The sequence below is a fragment of the Oryzias latipes genome, chromosome 6, assembly GCF_053564925.1.
Source record: "Oryzias latipes strain Hd-rR chromosome 6, Olatipes_Hd-rR_3.1".
NCBI classification, from domain to species: Eukaryota; Metazoa; Chordata; class Actinopteri; order Beloniformes; family Adrianichthyidae; genus Oryzias; species Oryzias latipes.
The window spans coordinates 2,134,659-2,152,503 of record NC_136242.1 but is presented as its reverse complement, the minus strand read 5'-3'; the positions used below and the strand labels follow the sequence as shown (position 1 = coordinate 2,152,503).

At 32.5% G+C, this 17,845-nt stretch overlaps 25 non-coding genes across 25 annotated transcripts; all 25 read right to left on the bottom strand.

The window, feature by feature from the left end:
- Positions 1-207: 207 nt before the first annotated feature.
- trnaq-cug (transfer RNA glutamine (anticodon CUG)) lies at positions 208-279 on the bottom strand. Its single transcript has one exon. It is a non-coding gene; the product is annotated as a tRNA-Gln (tRNA).
- A 324-nt stretch (positions 280-603) lies between these two features.
- Positions 604-675, bottom strand: trnaq-uug (transfer RNA glutamine (anticodon UUG)). Its single transcript has one exon. It is a non-coding gene; the product is annotated as a tRNA-Gln (tRNA).
- Positions 676-1,377: 702 nt separating this feature from the next.
- On the bottom strand, positions 1,378-1,449 carry trnaq-cug (transfer RNA glutamine (anticodon CUG)). The gene has a single exon. It is a non-coding gene; the product is annotated as a tRNA-Gln (tRNA).
- A 306-nt stretch (positions 1,450-1,755) lies between these two features.
- Positions 1,756-1,827, bottom strand: trnaq-cug (transfer RNA glutamine (anticodon CUG)). Its single transcript has one exon. It is a non-coding gene; the product is annotated as a tRNA-Gln (tRNA).
- Positions 1,828-2,513: 686 nt separating this feature from the next.
- trnaq-uug (transfer RNA glutamine (anticodon UUG)) lies at positions 2,514-2,585 on the bottom strand. The gene has a single exon. It is a non-coding gene; the product is annotated as a tRNA-Gln (tRNA).
- Positions 2,586-2,910: 325 nt separating this feature from the next.
- On the bottom strand, positions 2,911-2,982 carry trnaq-uug (transfer RNA glutamine (anticodon UUG)). The gene has a single exon. It is a non-coding gene; the product is annotated as a tRNA-Gln (tRNA).
- Positions 2,983-3,705: 723 nt separating this feature from the next.
- Positions 3,706-3,777, bottom strand: trnaq-uug (transfer RNA glutamine (anticodon UUG)). Its single transcript has one exon. It is a non-coding gene; the product is annotated as a tRNA-Gln (tRNA).
- Positions 3,778-4,480: 703 nt separating this feature from the next.
- Positions 4,481-4,552, bottom strand: trnaq-uug (transfer RNA glutamine (anticodon UUG)). Its single transcript has one exon. It is a non-coding gene; the product is annotated as a tRNA-Gln (tRNA).
- Positions 4,553-4,877: 325 nt separating this feature from the next.
- trnaq-uug (transfer RNA glutamine (anticodon UUG)) lies at positions 4,878-4,949 on the bottom strand. Its single transcript has one exon. It is a non-coding gene; the product is annotated as a tRNA-Gln (tRNA).
- Positions 4,950-6,819: 1,870 nt separating this feature from the next.
- Positions 6,820-6,891, bottom strand: trnaq-cug (transfer RNA glutamine (anticodon CUG)). Its single transcript has one exon. It is a non-coding gene; the product is annotated as a tRNA-Gln (tRNA).
- Positions 6,892-7,595: 704 nt separating this feature from the next.
- trnaq-cug (transfer RNA glutamine (anticodon CUG)) lies at positions 7,596-7,667 on the bottom strand. Its single transcript has one exon. It is a non-coding gene; the product is annotated as a tRNA-Gln (tRNA).
- Positions 7,668-8,371: 704 nt separating this feature from the next.
- Positions 8,372-8,443, bottom strand: trnaq-cug (transfer RNA glutamine (anticodon CUG)). Its single transcript has one exon. It is a non-coding gene; the product is annotated as a tRNA-Gln (tRNA).
- A 322-nt stretch (positions 8,444-8,765) lies between these two features.
- Positions 8,766-8,837, bottom strand: trnaq-cug (transfer RNA glutamine (anticodon CUG)). The gene has a single exon. It is a non-coding gene; the product is annotated as a tRNA-Gln (tRNA).
- Positions 8,838-9,916: 1,079 nt separating this feature from the next.
- Positions 9,917-9,988, bottom strand: trnaq-uug (transfer RNA glutamine (anticodon UUG)). The gene has a single exon. It is a non-coding gene; the product is annotated as a tRNA-Gln (tRNA).
- Positions 9,989-10,295: 307 nt separating this feature from the next.
- Positions 10,296-10,367, bottom strand: trnaq-uug (transfer RNA glutamine (anticodon UUG)). The gene has a single exon. It is a non-coding gene; the product is annotated as a tRNA-Gln (tRNA).
- A 685-nt stretch (positions 10,368-11,052) lies between these two features.
- On the bottom strand, positions 11,053-11,124 carry trnaq-cug (transfer RNA glutamine (anticodon CUG)). The gene has a single exon. It is a non-coding gene; the product is annotated as a tRNA-Gln (tRNA).
- Positions 11,125-11,448: 324 nt separating this feature from the next.
- On the bottom strand, positions 11,449-11,520 carry trnaq-uug (transfer RNA glutamine (anticodon UUG)). The gene has a single exon. It is a non-coding gene; the product is annotated as a tRNA-Gln (tRNA).
- A 1,853-nt stretch (positions 11,521-13,373) lies between these two features.
- trnaq-cug (transfer RNA glutamine (anticodon CUG)) lies at positions 13,374-13,445 on the bottom strand. The gene has a single exon. It is a non-coding gene; the product is annotated as a tRNA-Gln (tRNA).
- A 1,097-nt stretch (positions 13,446-14,542) lies between these two features.
- trnaq-cug (transfer RNA glutamine (anticodon CUG)) lies at positions 14,543-14,614 on the bottom strand. Its single transcript has one exon. It is a non-coding gene; the product is annotated as a tRNA-Gln (tRNA).
- A 722-nt stretch (positions 14,615-15,336) lies between these two features.
- trnaq-uug (transfer RNA glutamine (anticodon UUG)) lies at positions 15,337-15,408 on the bottom strand. Its single transcript has one exon. It is a non-coding gene; the product is annotated as a tRNA-Gln (tRNA).
- Positions 15,409-15,715: 307 nt separating this feature from the next.
- Positions 15,716-15,787, bottom strand: trnaq-uug (transfer RNA glutamine (anticodon UUG)). Its single transcript has one exon. It is a non-coding gene; the product is annotated as a tRNA-Gln (tRNA).
- A 307-nt stretch (positions 15,788-16,094) lies between these two features.
- Positions 16,095-16,166, bottom strand: trnaq-cug (transfer RNA glutamine (anticodon CUG)). Its single transcript has one exon. It is a non-coding gene; the product is annotated as a tRNA-Gln (tRNA).
- Positions 16,167-16,491: 325 nt separating this feature from the next.
- Positions 16,492-16,563, bottom strand: trnaq-uug (transfer RNA glutamine (anticodon UUG)). Its single transcript has one exon. It is a non-coding gene; the product is annotated as a tRNA-Gln (tRNA).
- A 307-nt stretch (positions 16,564-16,870) lies between these two features.
- On the bottom strand, positions 16,871-16,942 carry trnaq-uug (transfer RNA glutamine (anticodon UUG)). The gene has a single exon. It is a non-coding gene; the product is annotated as a tRNA-Gln (tRNA).
- Positions 16,943-17,644: 702 nt separating this feature from the next.
- Positions 17,645-17,716, bottom strand: trnaq-cug (transfer RNA glutamine (anticodon CUG)). The gene has a single exon. It is a non-coding gene; the product is annotated as a tRNA-Gln (tRNA).
- Positions 17,717-17,845: the final 129 nt, after the last annotated feature.

Below are 17,845 nucleotides of genomic sequence, written 5' to 3'. Positions count from 1 at the left end.
ATTTATGATTTGAATAAATGTTATTCGTCAAAAAAAAATACATTAACAGGGAATTGCATAGAATATTTTTTGGAATTAACAATTTCGTTGCAAGAAGCCAATAAAATGGAGGCATGTTCTGGGCTGTGTGTGGTTTTTAATCTATTGGTTTGATGCAGTGAAATGTGAAGATCCATGTAACAAGCATAGAGAGTGGGTTGGGTTTCAAGGTTCTACTGAGATTTGAACTCAGACTACTGGATTCAGAGTCCAGAGTGCTAACCATTACACCATAGAACCCTATGAACAACTGCAGTTTTTGATAAGGAAAACTGTTATAACTTTGAAATATTAAATCAATTCATGGAATGAATTAGAAAATTAGCTGACCAAGATTATGATTTTTGATTTAAATAAATGTTATTTGTAAAAAAAAATTATGTAGTTTATTTTTGTGGATTAACAGGGAATTGCATAGAATATTTTTTGGAATTAACAATTTCGTCGCAAGAAGCCAATAAAATGCAGGCATGTTCTGGGCTGTGTGTGGTTTTTAATCTATTGGTTTGATGCAGTGAAATGTATAAGTCCATGTAACAAGGATGGAGAGTGGGTTGGGTTTCAAGGTTCTACTGAGATTTGAACTCAGACTACTGGATTCAAAGTCCAGAGTGCTAACCATTACACCATAGAACCCTATGAACAACTGCAGATTTTGATAAGGAAAATTGTTATAACTGGGAAATAATGAATGAATTCATGAAATCAATTAGAAAATTAGCTGACCAAAAATAAGATTTATGATTTAAATAAATTTTATTTGTTAAAAAAAAAATTATGTAATATTTTTTTTGTAGATTAACAGGGAAGTGCATAGAATATTTTTTGGAATTAACAATTTCGTTGCAAGAAGCCAATAAAATGCAGGCATGTTCTGGGCTGTGTGTGGTTTTTAATCTATTGGTTTGATGCAGTGAAATGTGTAGATCCATGTAAAAAACACACATAAGTAGAGTTTCAAGATTCTACTGAGATTTGAACGTAGACTACTGGATTCAGAGTCCAGAGTGCTAACCATTACACCATAGAACCCTATGAGCAACTGCAGTTTTTGATAAGGAAAATTGTTATAACTGGGAAATAATGAATGAATTCATGAAATGAATTAGAAAATTAGCTGACCAAGATTACGATTTATGATTTAAATAAATGTTATTTGTCAAAAAAAAAACATTAACAGGGAAGTGCATAGAATATTTTTTGGAATTAACAATTTCGTTGCAAGAAGCCAATAAAATGAGAGCATTTTCTGGGCTGTGTGTGTTTTTTAATCTATTGGTTTGATGCAGTGAAATGTGTATATCCATATAACAATGATGGAGAGTGGGTTGGGTTATAAGGTTCTACTGAGATTTGAACTCAGACTACTGGATTCAGAGTCCAGAGTGCTAACCATTACACCATGGAACCCTATGAGAAACTGCAGTTTTTGAAAAGGAAAATTGTTATAACTGGGAAATAATGAATGAATTCATGAAATGAATTAGAAAATTAGCTGACCAAGATTACGATTAATGATTTAAATAAATGTTATTTGTCAAAAAAAAACATTAACAGGGAAGTGCATAGAATATTTTTTGGGAATTAACAATTTCGTTGCAAGAAGCCAATAAAATGAGAGCATTTTCTGGGCTGTGTGTGTTTTTTAATCTATTGGTTTGATGCAGTGAAATGTGTATATCCATATAACAATGATGGAGAGTGGGTTGGGTTATAAGGTTCTACTGAGATTTGAACTCAGACTACTGGATTCAGAGTCCAGAGTGCTAACCATTACACCATAGAACCCTATGAACAACTGCAGTTTTTGATAAGGAAAACTGTTATAACTTTGAAATATTAAATCAATTCATGGAATGAATTAGAAAATTAGCTGACCAAGATTATGATTTATGATTTGAATAAATGTTATTTGTAAAAAAAAATTATGTACTTTATTTTTGTGGATTAACAGGGAAGTGCATAGAATTTTTTGGGGGAATTAATTTCGTTGCAAGAAGGCAATAAAATGTGAGCATTTTCTGGGCTGTGTGTGGTTTGATGCAGTGAAATGTGTAGATCCATCTAACGAGGATGGAGAGTGGGTTGAGTTTTAAGGTTCTACTGAAATTTGAACTCAGACTACTGGATTCAGAGTGCAGAGTGCTAACCATTACACCATAGAACCCAATTAACAACAGCAGATTATGATAAGGAAAATTGTTACAACTGGGAAATAATGAATGAATTCATGAAATGAATTAGAAAATTAGCTGACCAAGATTACGATTTATGATTTAAATAAATGTTATTTGTCAAAAAAAAAACATTAACAGGGAAGTGCAAAGAATATTTTTTGGGAATTAACAATTTCGTTGCAAAAAGCCAATAAAAAGGAGGCATTTTCTGGGCTGTGTGTGGTTTTTAATCTATTGGTTTGATGCAGTGAAATGTGAAGATCCATGTAACAAGGATGGAGAGTGGGTTGGGTTTCAAGGTTCTACTGAGATTTGAACTCAGACTACTGGATTCAAAGTCCAGAGTGCTAACCATTACACCATAGAACCCTATGAACAACTGCAGATTTTGATAAGGAAAATTGTTATAACTGGGAAATAATGAATGAATTCATGAAATCAATTAGAAAATTAGCTGACCAAGAATAAGATTTATGATTTAAATAAATTTTATTTGTTAAAAAAAAATTATGTAATTTTTTTTTGTAGATTAACAGGGAAGTGCATAGAATATTTTTTGGAATTAACAATTTCGTTGCAAGAAGCCAATAAAATGCAGGCATGTTCTGGGCTGTGTGTGGTTTTTAATCTATTGGTTTGATGCAATGAAATGTGAAGATCCATGTAACAAGGATGGAGAGTGGGTTGGGTTTCAAGGTTCTACTGAGATTTGAACTCAGACTACTGGATTCAAAGTCCAGAGTGCTAACCATTACACCATAGAACCCTATGAACAACTGCAGATTTTGATAAGGAAAATTGTTATAACTGGGAAATAATGAATGATTTCATGAAATCAATTAGAAAATTAGCTGACCAAGAATAAGATTTATGATTTAAATAAATTTTATTTGTTAAAAAAAAAATATGTAATATTTTTTTTGTAGATTAACAGGGAAGTGCATAGAATATTTTTTGGAATTAACAATTTCGTTGCAAGAAGCCAATAAAATGCAGGCATGTTCTGGGCTGTGTGTGGTTTTTAATCTATTGGTTTGATGCAGTGAAATGTATAAGTCCATGTAACAAGGATGGAGAGTGGGTTGGGTTTCAAGGTTCTACTGAGATATGAACTCAGACTACTGGACTCAAAGTCCAGAGTGCTAACCATTACACCATAGAACCCTATGAACAACTGCAGATTTTGATAAGGAAAATTGTTATAACTGGGAAATAATGAATGAATTCATGAAATCAATTAGAAAATTAGCTGACCAAGAATAAGATTTATGATTTAAATAAATTTTATTTGTTAAAAAAAAATTATGTAATTTTTTTTTGTAGATTAACAGGGAAGTGCATAGAATATTTTTTGGAATTAACAATTTCGTTGCAAGAAGCCAATAAAATGCAGGCATGTTCTGGGCTGTGTGTGGTTTTTAATCTATTGGTTTGATGCAATGAAATGTGAAGATCCATGTAACAAGGATGGAGAGTGGGTTGGGTTTCAAGGTTCTACTGAGATTTGAACTCAGACTACTGGATTCAAAGTCCAGAGTGCTAACCATTACACCATAGAACCCTATGAACAACTGCAGATTTTGATAAGGAAAATTGTTATAACTGGGAAATAATGAATGATTTCATGAAATCAATTAGAAAATTAGCTGACCAAGAATAAGATTTATGATTTAAATAAATTTTATTTGTTAAAAAAAAATTATGTAATATTTTTTTTGTAGATTAACAGGGAAGTGCATAGAATATTTTTTGGAATTAACAATTTCGTTGCAAGAAGCCAATAAAATGCAGGCATGTTCTGGGCTGTGTGTGGTTTTTAATGTATTGGTTTGATGCAATGAAATGTGTAGATCCATGTAAAAAACACACATAAGTAGAGTTTCAAGATTCTACTGAGATTTGAAGGCAGACTACTGGATTCAGATTCCAGAGTGCTAACCATTACACCATGGAACCCTATGAGCAACTGCCTGTTTTTGAAAAGGAAAATTGTTATAACTTGGAAATAATGAATGAATTCATGAAATGAATTAGAAAATTAGCTGACCAAGATTACGATTTATGATTTAAATAAATGTTATTTGTCAAAAAAAAAACATTAACAGGGAAGTGCAAAGAATATTTTTTGGGAATTAACAATTTCGTTGCAAAAAGCCAATAAAAAGGAGGCATTTTCTGGGCTGTGTGTGGTTTTTAATCTATTGGTTTGATGCAGTGAAATGTGAAGATCCATGTAACAAGGATGGAGAGTGGGTTGGGTTTCAAGGTTCTACTGAGATTTGAACTCAGACTACAGGATTCAAAGTCCAGAGTGCTAACCATTACACCATAGAACCCAATTAGCAGCTGCAGATTTTGATAAGGAAAATTGTTATAACTGGGAAATAATGAATGAATTCATGAAATCAATTAGAAAATTAGCTGACCAAGAATAAAATTTATGATTTAAATAAATTTTATTTGTTAAAAAAAATTTTGTAATATTTTTTTTGTAGATTAACAGGGAAGTGCATAGAATATTTTTTGGAATTAACAATTTCGTTGGAAGAAGCCAATAAAATGCAGGCATGTTCTGGGCTGTGTGTGGTTTTTAATCTATTGGTTTGATGCAGTGAAATGTGAAGACCCATGTAACAAGCATGGAGAGTGGGTTGGGTTTTAAGGTTCTACTGAGATTTGAACTCAGACTACTGGATTCAAAGTCCAGAGTGCTAACCATTACACCATAGAACCCTATTAGCAACTGCAGTTTTTGATAAGGAAAACTGTTATAACTTGGAAATCATAAATCAATTCATGGAATGAGTTAGAAAATTAGCTGACCAAGATTATGATTTATGATTTAAATAAATGTTATTTGTAAAAAGAAATTATGTACTTTATTTTTGTGGATTAACAGGGAAGTGCATAGAATTTTTTTGGGAATTAACAATTTCGTTGCAAGAAGCCAATAAAATGAGAACATTTTCTGGGCTGTGTGTGGTTTTTAATCTATTGGTTTGATGCAGTGAAATGTGTAGGTCCATGTAACAAGCATGGAGAGTGGGTTGGGTTTGAAGGTTCTACTGAAATTTGATCTCAGACTACTGGATTCAGAGTCCAGAGTGCTAACCATTACACCATAGAACCCTATGAGCAACTGCAGTTTTTGATAAGGAAAATTGTTATAACTGGGAAATAATGAATGAATTCATGAAATGGGATAGAAAACTAGCTGACCAAGATGACGATTTATGATTTGAATAAATGTTATTTGTAAAAAAAAAATTATGTACTTTATTTTTGTGGATTAACAGGGAAGTGCATAGAATTTTTTGGGGGAATTAATTTAGTTGCAAGAAGGCAATAAAATGTGAGCATTTTCTGGGCTGTGTGTGGTTTTTAATCTATTGGTTTGATGCAGTGAAATGTGTAGATCCATCTAACGAGGATGGAGAGTGGGTTGAGTTTTAAGGTTCTACTGAAATTTGAACTCAGACTACTGGATTCAGAGTGCAGAGTGCTAACCATTACACCATAGAACCCTATGAGCAACTGCAGTTTTTGATAAGGAAAATTGTTATAACTGGGAAATAATGAATGAATTCATGAAATGAATTAGAAAATTAGCGGACCAAGATTACGATTTATGATTTAAATAAATGTTATTCGTCAAAAAAAAATACATTAACAGGGAATTGCATAGAATATTTTTTGGAATTAACAATTTCGTTGCAAGAAGCCAATAAAATGGAGGCATGTTCTGGGCTGTGTGTGGTTTTTAATCTATTGGTTTGATGCAGTGAAATGTGTAGATCCATGTAACAAGCATGGAGAGTGGGTTGGGTTTCAAGGTTCTACTGAAATTTGAACTCAGACTACTGGATTCAGAGTCCAGAGTGCTAACCATTACACCATAGAACCCTATGAGCCAATGCAGTTTTTGATAAGGAAAATTGTTATAACTGGGAAATAATGAATGAATTCATGAAATGAAATAGAAAACTAGCTGACCAAGATTAAGATTTATGATTTAAGTAAATGTTGTTTGTAAAAAAAAAAAAAATGTTCTTTATATGTAGATTAACAGGGAAGTGCATAAAATATTCTTTGGGAATTAACAATTTTGTTGCAAGAAGCCAATAAAATGGAGGCATATTCTGGGCTGTGTGTGGTTTTTAATCTATTGGTTTGATGCAGTGAAATGTGTACATCCATGTAAAAAACACACATAAGTAGAGTTTCAAGATTCTACTGAGATTTGAACGCAGACTACTGGATTCAAAATCCAAAGTGCTAACCATTACACCATGGAACCCTATGAGAAACTGCAGTTTTTGAAAAGGAAAATTGTTATAACTGGGAAATAATGAATGAATTCATGAAATGAATTAGAAAATTAGCTGACCAAGATTACGATTTATGATTTAAATAAATGTTATTTGTCAAAAAAAAACATTAACAGGGAAGTGCATAGAATATTTTTTGGGAATTAACAATTTCGTTGCAAGAAGCCAATAAAATGGAGGCATGTTCTGGGCTGTGTGTGGTTTTTAATCTATTGGTTTGATGCAGTGAAATGTGAAGATCCCTGTAACAAGCATGGAGAGTGGGTTGGGTTTCAAGGTTCTACTGAGATTTGAACTCAGACTACTGGATTCAGAGTCCAGAGTGCTAACCATTACACCATAGAACCCTATGAACAACTGCAGTTTTTGATAAGGAAAACTGTTATAACTTTGAAATATTAAATCAATTCATGGAATGAATTAGAAAATTAGCTGACCAAGATTATGATTTATGATTTAAATAAATGTTATTTGTAAAAAAAAATTATGTAGTTTATTTTTGTGGATTAACAGGGAATTGCATAGAATATTTTTTGGAATTAACAATTTCGTTGCAAGAAGCCAATAAAATAAGAACATTTTCTGGGCTGTGTGTGGTTTTTAATCTATTGGTTTGATGCAGTGAAATGTATAGGTCCATATAACAATGATGGAGAGTGGGTTTGGTTTTGAAGGTTCTACTGAGATTTGAACTCAGACTAATGGATTCAGAGTCCAGAGTGCTAACCATTACACCATAGAACCCTATGAGCAACTGCAGTTTTTGATAAGGAAAATTGTTATAACTGGGAAATAATGAATGAATTCATGAAATGAATTAGAAAATTAGCTGACCAAGATTACGATTTATGATTTAAATAAATGTTATTTGTCAAAAAAAAAACATTAACAGGGAAGTGCATAGAATATTTTTTGGGAATTAACAATTTCGTTGCAAGAAGCCAATAAAATGGAGGCATGTTCTGGGCTGTGTGTGGTTTTTAATCTATTGGTTTGATGCAGTGAAATGTGAAGATCCCTGTAACAAGCATTGAGAGTGGGTTGGGTTTCAAGGTTCTACTGAGATTTGAACTCAGACTACTGGATTCAGAGTCCAGAGTGCTAACCATTACACCATAGAACCCTATGAACAACTGCAGTTTTTGATAAGGAAAACTGTTATAACTTTGAAATATTAAATCAATTCATGGAATGAATTAGAAAATTAGCTGACCAAGATTATGATTTATGATTTAAATAAATGTTATTTGTAAAAAAAAATTATGTAGTTTATTTTTGTGCATTAACAGGGAATTGCATAGAATATTTTTTGGAATTAACAATTTCGTTGCAAGAAGCCAATAAAATAAGAACATTTTCTGGGCTGTGTGTGGTTTTTAATCTATTGGTTTGATGCAGTGAAATGTATAGGTCCATATAACAATGATGGAGAGTGGGTTTGGTTTTGAAGGTTCTACTGAGATTTGAACTCAGACTAATGGATTCAGAGTCCAGAGTGCTAACCATTACACCATAGAATCCTATGAGCAACTGCAGTTTTTGATAAGGAAAATTGTTATAACTGGGAAATAATGAATGAATTCATGAAATGAATTAGAAAATTAGCTGACCAAGATTACGATTTATGATTTAAATAAATGTTATTTGTCAAAAAAAAAACATTAACAGGGAAGTGCATAGAATATTTTTTGGGAATTAACAATTTCGTTGCAAGAAGCCAATAAAATGGAGGCATGTTCTGGGCTGTGTGTGGTTTTTAATCTATTGGTTTGATGCAGTGAAATGTGAAGATCCCTGTAACAAGCATTGAGAGTGGGTTGGGTTTCAAGGTTCTACTGAGATTTGAACTCAGACTACTGGATTCAGAGTCCAGAGTGCTAACCATTACACCATAGAACCCTATGAGCAACTGCAGTTTTTGATAAGGAAAATTGTTATAACTGGGAAATAATGAATGAATTCATGAAATGGGATAGAAAACTAGCTGACCAAGATGACGATTTATGATTTGAATAAATGTTATTTGTAAAAAAAAATTATGTACTTTATTTTTGTGGATTAACAGGGAAGTGCATAGAATTTTTTGGGGGAATTAATTTCGTTGCAAGAAGCCAATAAAATGGAGGCATGTTCTGGGCTGTGTGTGGTTTTTAATCTATTGGTTTGATGCAGTGAAATGTGAAGATCCCTGTAAAAAGCATTGAGAGTGGGTTGGGTTTCAAGGTTCTACTGAGATTTGAACTCAGACTACTGGATTCAGAGTCCAGAGTGCTAACCATTACACCATAGAACCCTATGAGCAACTGCAGTTTTTGATAAGGAAAATTGTTATAACTGGGAAATAATGAATGAATTCATGAAATGAATTAGAAAATTAGCGGACCAAGATTACGATTTATGATTTAAATAAATGTTATTCGTCAAAAAAAAATACATTAACAGGGAATTGCATAGAATATTTTTTGGAATTAACAATTTCGTTGCAAGAAGCCAATAAAATGCAGGCATTTTCTGGGCTGTGTGTGGTTTTTAATCTATTGGTTTGATGCAGTGAAATGTATAGGTCCATGTAACAAGCATAGAGAGTGGGTTGGGTTTCAAGGTTCTACTGAGATTTGAGCTCAGACTACTGGATTCAGAGTCCAGAGTGCTAACCATTACACCATAGAACCCTATGAGCAACTGCAGTTTTTGATAAGGAAAATTGTTATAACTGGGAAAAAATGAATGAATTCATGAAATGAAATAGAAAACTAGCTGACCAAGATTAAGATTTATGATTTAAGTAAATGTTGTTTGTTAAAAAAAAAAAAGTACTTTATATGTAGATTAACAGGGAAGTGCATAAAATATTCTTTGGGAATTAACAATTTTGTTGCAAGAAGCCAATAAAATGGAGGTATGTTCTGGGCTGTGTGTGGTTTTTAATCTATTGGTTTGATGCAGTGAAATGTGAACATCCATATAAAAAACACACATAAGTATAGTTTCAAGATTCTACTGAGATTTGAACGCAGACTACTGGATTCAAAATCCAGAGTGCTAACCATTACACCATGGAACCCTATGAGAAACTGCAGTTTTTGAAAAGGAAAATTGTTATAACTGGGAAATAATGAATGAATTCATGAAATGAATTAGAAAATTAGCGGACCAAGATTACGATTTATGATTTGAATAAATGTTATTCGTCAAAAAAAAATACATTAACATGGAAGTGCATAGAATATTTTTTGGGAATTAAGAATTTCGTTGCAAGAAGCCAATAAAATGGAGGCATGTTCTGGGCTGTGTGTGGTTTTTAATCTATTGGTTTGATGCAGTGAAATGTGAAGATCTGTGTAACAGGCATAGAGAGTGGGTTGGGTTTCAAGGTTCTACTGAGATTTGAACTCAGACTAATGGATTCAAAGTCCAGAGTGCTAACCATTACACCATAGAACCCTATTAGCAACTGCAGTTTTTGATAAGGAAAATTGTTATAACTGGGAAATAATGAATCAATTCATGAAATGAATTAGAAAATTAGCGAACCAAGATTACGATTTATGATTTAAATAAATGTTATTCGTCAAAAAAAAATACATTAACAGGGAAGTGCATAGAATATTTTTTGGAATTAACAATTTCGTTGCAAGAAACCAATAAAATGGAGGCATGTTCTGGGCTGTGTGTGGTTTTTAATCTATTGGTTTGATGCAGTGAAATGTGAAGATCCATGTAACAAGGATGGATAGTGGGTTGGGTTTCAAGGTTCTACTGAGATTTGAACTCAGACTACTGGATTCAAAGTCCAGAGTGCTAACCATTACACCATAGAACCCTATTAGCAACTGCAGTTTTTGATAAGGAAAATTGTTATAACTGGGAAATAATGAATCAATTCATGGAATGAATTAGAAAATTAGCGAACCGAGATTACGATTTATGATTTGAATAAATGTTATTCGTCAAAGAAAAAATACATTAACAGGGAAGTGCATAGAATATTTTTTGGGAATTAACAATTTCGTTGCAAGAAACCAATAAAATGGAGGCATGTTCTGGGCTGTGTGTGGTTTTTAATCTATTGGTTTGATGCAGTGAAATGTGTACATCCATATAAAAAACACACATAAGTATAGTTTCAAGATTCTACTGAGATTTGAACGCAGACTACTGGATTCAAAATCCAGAGTGCTAACCATTACACCATGGAACCCTATGAGAAACTACAGTTTTTGAAAAGGAAAATTGTTATCACTGGGAAATAATGAATGAATTCATGAAATGAATTAGAAAATTAGCTGACCAAGATTACGATTTATGATTTGAATAAATGTTATTCGTCAAAAAAAAATACATTAACAGGGAATTGCATAGAATATTTTTTGGAATTAACAATTTCGTTGCAAGAAGCCAATAAAATGGAGGCATGTTCTGGGCTGTGTGTGGTTTTTAATCTATTGGTTTGATGCAGTGAAATGTGAAGATCCATGTAACAAGCATAGAGAGTGGGTTGGGTTTCAAGGTTCTACTGAGATTTGAACTCAGACTACTGGATTCAGAGTCCAGAGTGCTAACCATTACACCATAGAACCCTATGAACAACTGCAGTTTTTGATAAGGAAAACTGTTATAACTTTGAAATATTAAATCAATTCATGGAATGAATTAGAAAATTAGCTGACCAAGATTATGATTTATGATATAAATAAATGTTATTTGTAAAAAAAAATTATGTAGTTTATTTTTGTGGATTAACAGGGAATTGCATAGAATATTTTTTGGAATTAACAATTTCGTCGCAAGAAGCCAATAAAATGCAGGCATGTTCTGGGCTGTGTGTGGTTTTTAATCTATTGGTTTGATGCAGTGAAATGTATAAGTCCATGTAACAAGCATAGAGAGTGGGTTGGGTTTCAAGGTTCTACTGAGATTTGAACTCAGACTACTGGATTCAAAGTCCAAAGTGCTAACCATTACACCATAGAACCCTATGAACAACTGCAGATTTTGATAAGGAAAATTGTTATAACTGGGAAATAATGAATGAATTCATGAAATGAAATAGAAAACTAGCTGACCAAGATTAAGATTTATGATTTAAGTAAATGTTGTTTGTTAAAAAAAAAAAAATGTACTTTATATGTAGATTAACAGGGAAGTGCATAAAATATTCTTTGGGAATTAACAATTTTGTTGCAAGAAGCCAATAAAATGGAGGTATGTTCTGGGCTGTGTGTGGTTTTTAATCTATTGGTTTGATGCAGTGAAATGTGTACATCCATATAAAAAACACACATAAGTATAGTTTCAAGATTCTACTGAGATTTGAACGCAGACTACTGGATTCAAAATCCAGAGTGCTAACCATTACACCATGGAACCCTATGAGAAACTGCAGTTTTTGAAAAGGAAAATTGTTATAACTGGGAAATAATGAATGAATTCATGAAATGAATTAGAAAATTAGCTGACCAAGATTACGATTTATGATTTAAATAAATGTTATTTGTCAAAAAAAAATACATTAACAGGGAAGTGCATAGAATATTTTTTGGGAATTAACAATTTTGTTGCAAGAAGCCAATAAAATGGAGGCATGTTCTGGGCTGTGTGTGGTTTTTAATCTATTGGTTTGATGCAGTGAAATGTGAAGATCCCTGTAACAAGCATTGAGAGTGGGTTGGGTTTCAAGGTTCTACTGAGATTTGAACTCAGACTACTGCATTCAGAGTCCAGAGTGCTAACCATTACACCATAGAACCCTATGAGCAACTGCAGTTTTTGATAAGCAAAATTGTTATAACTGGGAAATAATGAATGAATTCATGAAATGGGATAGAAAACTAGCTGACCAAGATGACGATTTATGATTTGAATAAATGTTATTTGTAAAAAAAAATTATGTACTTTATTTTTGTGGATTAACAGGGAAGTGCATAGAATTTTTTGGGGGAATTAATTTCGTTGCAAGAAGGCAATAAAATGTGAGCATTTTCTGGGCTGTGTGTGGTTTTTAATCTATTGGTTTGATGCAGTGAAATGTGTAGATCCATCTAACGAGGATGGAGAGTGGGTTGAGTTTTAAGGTTCTACTGAAATTTGAACTCAGACTACTGGATTCAGAGTGCAGAGTGCTAACCATTACACCATAGAACCCTATGAGCAACTGCAGTTTTTGATAAGGAAAATTGTTATAACTGGGAAATAATGAATGAATTCATGAAATGAATTAGAAAATTAGCGGACCAAGATTACGATTTATGATTTAAATAAATGTTATTCGTCAAAAAAAAAATACATTAACAGGGAATTGCATAGAATATTTTTTGGAATTAACAATTTCGTTGCAAGAAGCCAATAAAATGGAGGCATGTTCTGGGCTGTGTGTGGTTTTTAATCTATTGGTTTGATGCAGTGAAATGTGTACATCCATATAAAAAACACACATAAGTATAGTTTCAAGATTCTACTGAGATTTGAACGCAGACTACTGGATTCAAAATCCAGAGTGCTAACCATTACACCATGGAACCCTATGAGAAACTGCAGTTTTTGAAAAGGAAAATTGTTATAACTGGGAAATAATGAATGAATTCATGAAATGAATTAGAAAATTAGCTGACCAAGATTACGATTTATGATTTAAATAAATGTTATTTGTCAAAAAAAAATACATTAACAGGGAAGTGCATAGAATATTTTTTGGGAATTAACAATTTTGTTGCAAGAAGCCAATAAAATGGAGGCATGTTCTGGGCTGTGTGTGGTTTTTAATCTATTGGTTTGATGCAGTGAAATGTGAAGATCCCTGTAACAAGCATTGAGAGTGGGTTGGGTTTCAAGGTTCTACTGAGATTTGAACTCAGACTACTGGATTCAGAGTCCAGAGTGCTAACCATTACACCATAGAACCCTATGAGCAACTGCAGTTTTTGATAAGCAAAATTGTTATAACTGGGAAATAATGAATGAATTCATGAAATGGGATAGAAAACTAGCTGACCAAGATGACGATTTATGATTTGAATAAATGTTATTTGTAAAAAAAAATTATGTACTTTATTTTTGTGGATTAACAGGGAAGTGCATAGAATTTTTTGGGGGAATTAATTTCGTTGCAAGAAGGCAATAAAATGTGAGCATTTTCTGGGCTGTGTGTGGTTTTTAATCTATTGGTTTGATGCAGTGAAATGTGTAGATCCATCTAACGAGGATGGAGAGTGGGTTGAGTTTTAAGGTTCTACTGAAATTTGAACTCAGACTACTGGATTCAGAGTGCAGAGTGCTAACCATTACACCATAGAACCCTATGAGCAACTGCAGTTTTTGATAAGGAAAATTGTTATAACTGGGAAATAATGAATGAATTCATGAAATGAATTAGAAAATTAGCGGACCAAGATTACGATTTATGATTTAAATAAATGTTATTCGTCAAAAAAAATACATTAACAGGGAATTGCATAGAATATTTTTTGGAATTAACAATTTCGTTGCAAGAAGCCAATAAAATGGAGGCATGTTCTGGGCTGTGTGTGGTTTTTAATCTATTGGTTTGATGCAGTGAAATGTGTAGATCCATGTAACAAGCATGGAGAGTGGGTTGGGTTTCAAGGTTCTACTGAAATTTGAACTCAGACTACTGGATTCAGAGTCCAGAGTGCTAACCATTACACCATAGAACCCTATGAGCAAATGCAGTTTTTGATAAGGAAAATTGTTATAACTGGGAAATAATGAATGAATTCATGAAATGAAATAGAAAACTAGCTGACCAAGATTAAAATTTATGATTTAAGTAAATGTTGTTTGTAAAAAAAAAAAAAATGTTCTTTATATGTAGATTAACAGGGAAGTGCATAAAATATTCTTTGGGAATTAACAATTTTGTTGCAAGAAGCCAATAAAATGGAGGCATATTCTGGGCTGTGTGTGGTTTTTAATCTATTGGTTTGATGCAGTGAAATGTGTAGATCCATGTAACAAGCATGGAGAGTGGGTTGGGTTTCAAGGTTCTACTGAGATTTGAACTCAGACTACTGGATTCAGAGTCCAGAGTGCTAACCATTACACCATAGAACCCTATGAACAACTGCAGTTTTTGATAAGGAAAACTGTTATAACTTTGAAATATTAAATCAATTCATGGAATGAATTAGAAAATTAGCTGACCAAGATTATGATTTATGATTTAAATAAATGTTATTTGTAAAAAAAAATTATGTAGTTTATTTTTGTGGATTAACAGGGAATTGCATAGAATATTTTTTGGAATTAACAATTTCGTTGCAAGAAGCCAATAAAATAAGAACATTTTCTGGGCTGTGTGTGGTTTTTAATCTATTGGTTTGATGCAGTGAAATGTATAGGTCCATATAACAATGATGGAGAGTGGGTTTGGTTTTGAAGGTTCTACTGAGATTTGAACTCAGACTAATGGATTCAGAGTCCAGAGTGCTAACCATTACACCATAGAACCCTATGAGCAACTGCAGTTTTTGATAAGGAAAACTGTTATAACTTTGAAATATTAAATCAATTCATGGAATGAATTAGAAAATTAGCTGACCAAGATTATGATTTATGATTTAAATAAATGTTATTTGTAAAAAAAAATTATGTAGTTTATTTTTGTGGATTAACAGGGAATTGCATAGAATATTTTTTGGAATTAACAATTTCGTTGCAAGAAGCCAATAAAATAAGAACATTTTCTGGGCTGTGTGTGGTTTTTAATCTATTGGTTTGATGCAAAGAAATGTATAGGTCCATATAACAATGATGGAGAGTGGGTTTGGTTTTGAAGGTTCTACTGAGATTTGAACTCAGACTACTGGATTCAAAGTCCAGAGTGCTAACCATTACACCATAGAACCCAATTAGCAATTGCATTTTTTGATAAGGAAAATTGTTATAACTGGGAAATAATGAATGAATTCATGAAATGAATTAGAAAATTAGCGGACCAAGATTACGATTTATGATTTAAATAAATGTTATTCGTCAAAAAAAAATACATTAACAGGGAAGTGCATAGAATATTTTTTGGAATTAACAATTTCGTTGCAAGAAACCAATAAAATGGAGGCATGTTCTGGGCTGTGTGTGGTTTTTAATCTATTGGTTTGATGCAGTGAAATGTGAAGATCCATGTAACAAGGATGGATAGTGGGTTGGGTTTCAAGGTTCTACTGAGATTTGAACTCAGACTACTGGATTCAAAGTCCAGAGTGCTAACCATTACACCATAGAACCCAATTAGCAACTGCAGATTTTGATAAGGAAAATTGTTATAACTGGGAAATAATGAATGAATTCATGAAATGAATTAGAAAATTAGCTGACCAAGATTACGATTTATGATTTAAATAAATGTTATTTGTCAAACAAAAAACATTAACAGGGAAGTGCATAGAATATTTTTTGGGAATTAACAATTTCGTTGCAAGAAGCCAATAAAATGGAGGCATGTTCTGGGCTGTGTGTGGTTTTTAATCTATTGGTTTGATGCAGTGAAATGTGAAGATCCCTGTAACAAGCATTGAGAGTGGGTTGGGTGTCAAGGTTCTACTGAGATTTGAACTCAAACTACTGGATTCAGAGTCCAGAGTGCTAACCATTACACCATAGAACCCTATGAACAACTGCAGTTTTTGATAAGGAAAACTGTTATAACTTTGAAATATTAAATCAATTCATGGAATGAATTAGAAAATTAGCTGACCAAGATTATGATTTATGATTTAAATAAATGTTATTTGTAAAAAAAAATTATGTAGTTTATTTTTGTGGATTAACAGGGAATTGCATAGAATATTTTTTGGAATTAACAATTTCGTTGCAAGAAGCCAATAAAATAAGAACATTTTCTGGGCTGTGTGTGGTTTTTAATCTATTGGTTTGATGCAAAGAAATGTATAGGTCCATATAACAATGATGGAGAGTGGGTTTGGTTTTGAAGGTTCTACTGAGATTTGAACTCAGACTACTGGATTCAAAGTCCAGAGTGCTAACCATTACACCATAGAACCCAATTAGCAATTGCAGTTTTTGATAAGGAAAATTGTTATAACTGGGAAATAATGAATGAATTCATGAAATGAATTAGAAAATTAGCGGACCAAGATTACGATTTATGATTTAAATAAATGTTATTCGTCAAAAAAAAATACATTAACAGGGAAGTGCATAGAATATTTTTTGGAATTAACAATTTCGTTGCAAGAAACCAATAAAATGGAGGCATGTTCTGGGCTGTGTGTGGTTTTTAATCTATTGGTTTGATGCAGTGAAATGTGAAGATCCATGTAACAAGGATGGATAGTGGGTTGGGTTTCAAGGTTCTACTGAGATTTGAACTCAGACTACTGGATTCAAAGTCCAGAGTGCTAACCATTACACCATAGAACCCAATTAGCAACTGCAGATTTTGATAAGGAAAATTGTTATAACTGGGAAATAATGAATGAATTCATGAAATCAATTAGAAAATTAGCTGACCAAGAATAAGATTTATGATTTAAATAAATTTTATTCGTTAAAAAAAATTATGTAATATTTTTTTTGTAGATTAACAGGGAAGTGCATAGAATATTTTTTGGAATTAACAATTTCGTTGCAAGAAGCCAATAAAATGCAGGCATGTTCTGGGCTGTGTGTGGTTTTTAATCTATTGGTTTGATGCAGTGAAATGTGTAGATCCATGTACAAAACACACATAAGTAGAGTTTCAAGATTCTACTGAGATTTGAACGTAGACTACTGGATTCAGAGTCCAGAGTGCTAACCATTACACCATAGAACCCTATGAGCAAATGCAGTTTTTGATAAGGAAAATTGTTATAACTGGGAAATAATGAATGGATTCATGAAATGAATTAGAAAATTAGCGGACCAAGAATACGATTTATGATTTAAATAAATGTTATTCGTCAAAAAAAAATTACATTAACAGGGAATTGCATAGAATATTTTTTGGAATTAACAATTTTGTTGCAAGAGGCCAATAAAATGCAGGCATTTTCTGGGCTGTGTGTGGTTTTTAATCTATTGGTTTGATGCAGTGAAATGTATAAGTCCATGTAACAAGCATGGAGAGTGGGTTGGGTTTCAAGGTTCTACTGAGATTTGAACTCAGACTACTGGATTCAGAGTCCAGAGTGCTAACCATTACACCATAGAACCCTATGAGCAACTGCAGTTTTTGATAAGGAAAATTGTTATAACTGGGAAATAATGAATGAATTCATGAAATGAAATAGAAAACTAGCTGACCAATATTAAGATTTATGATTTAAGTAAATGTTTGTAAAA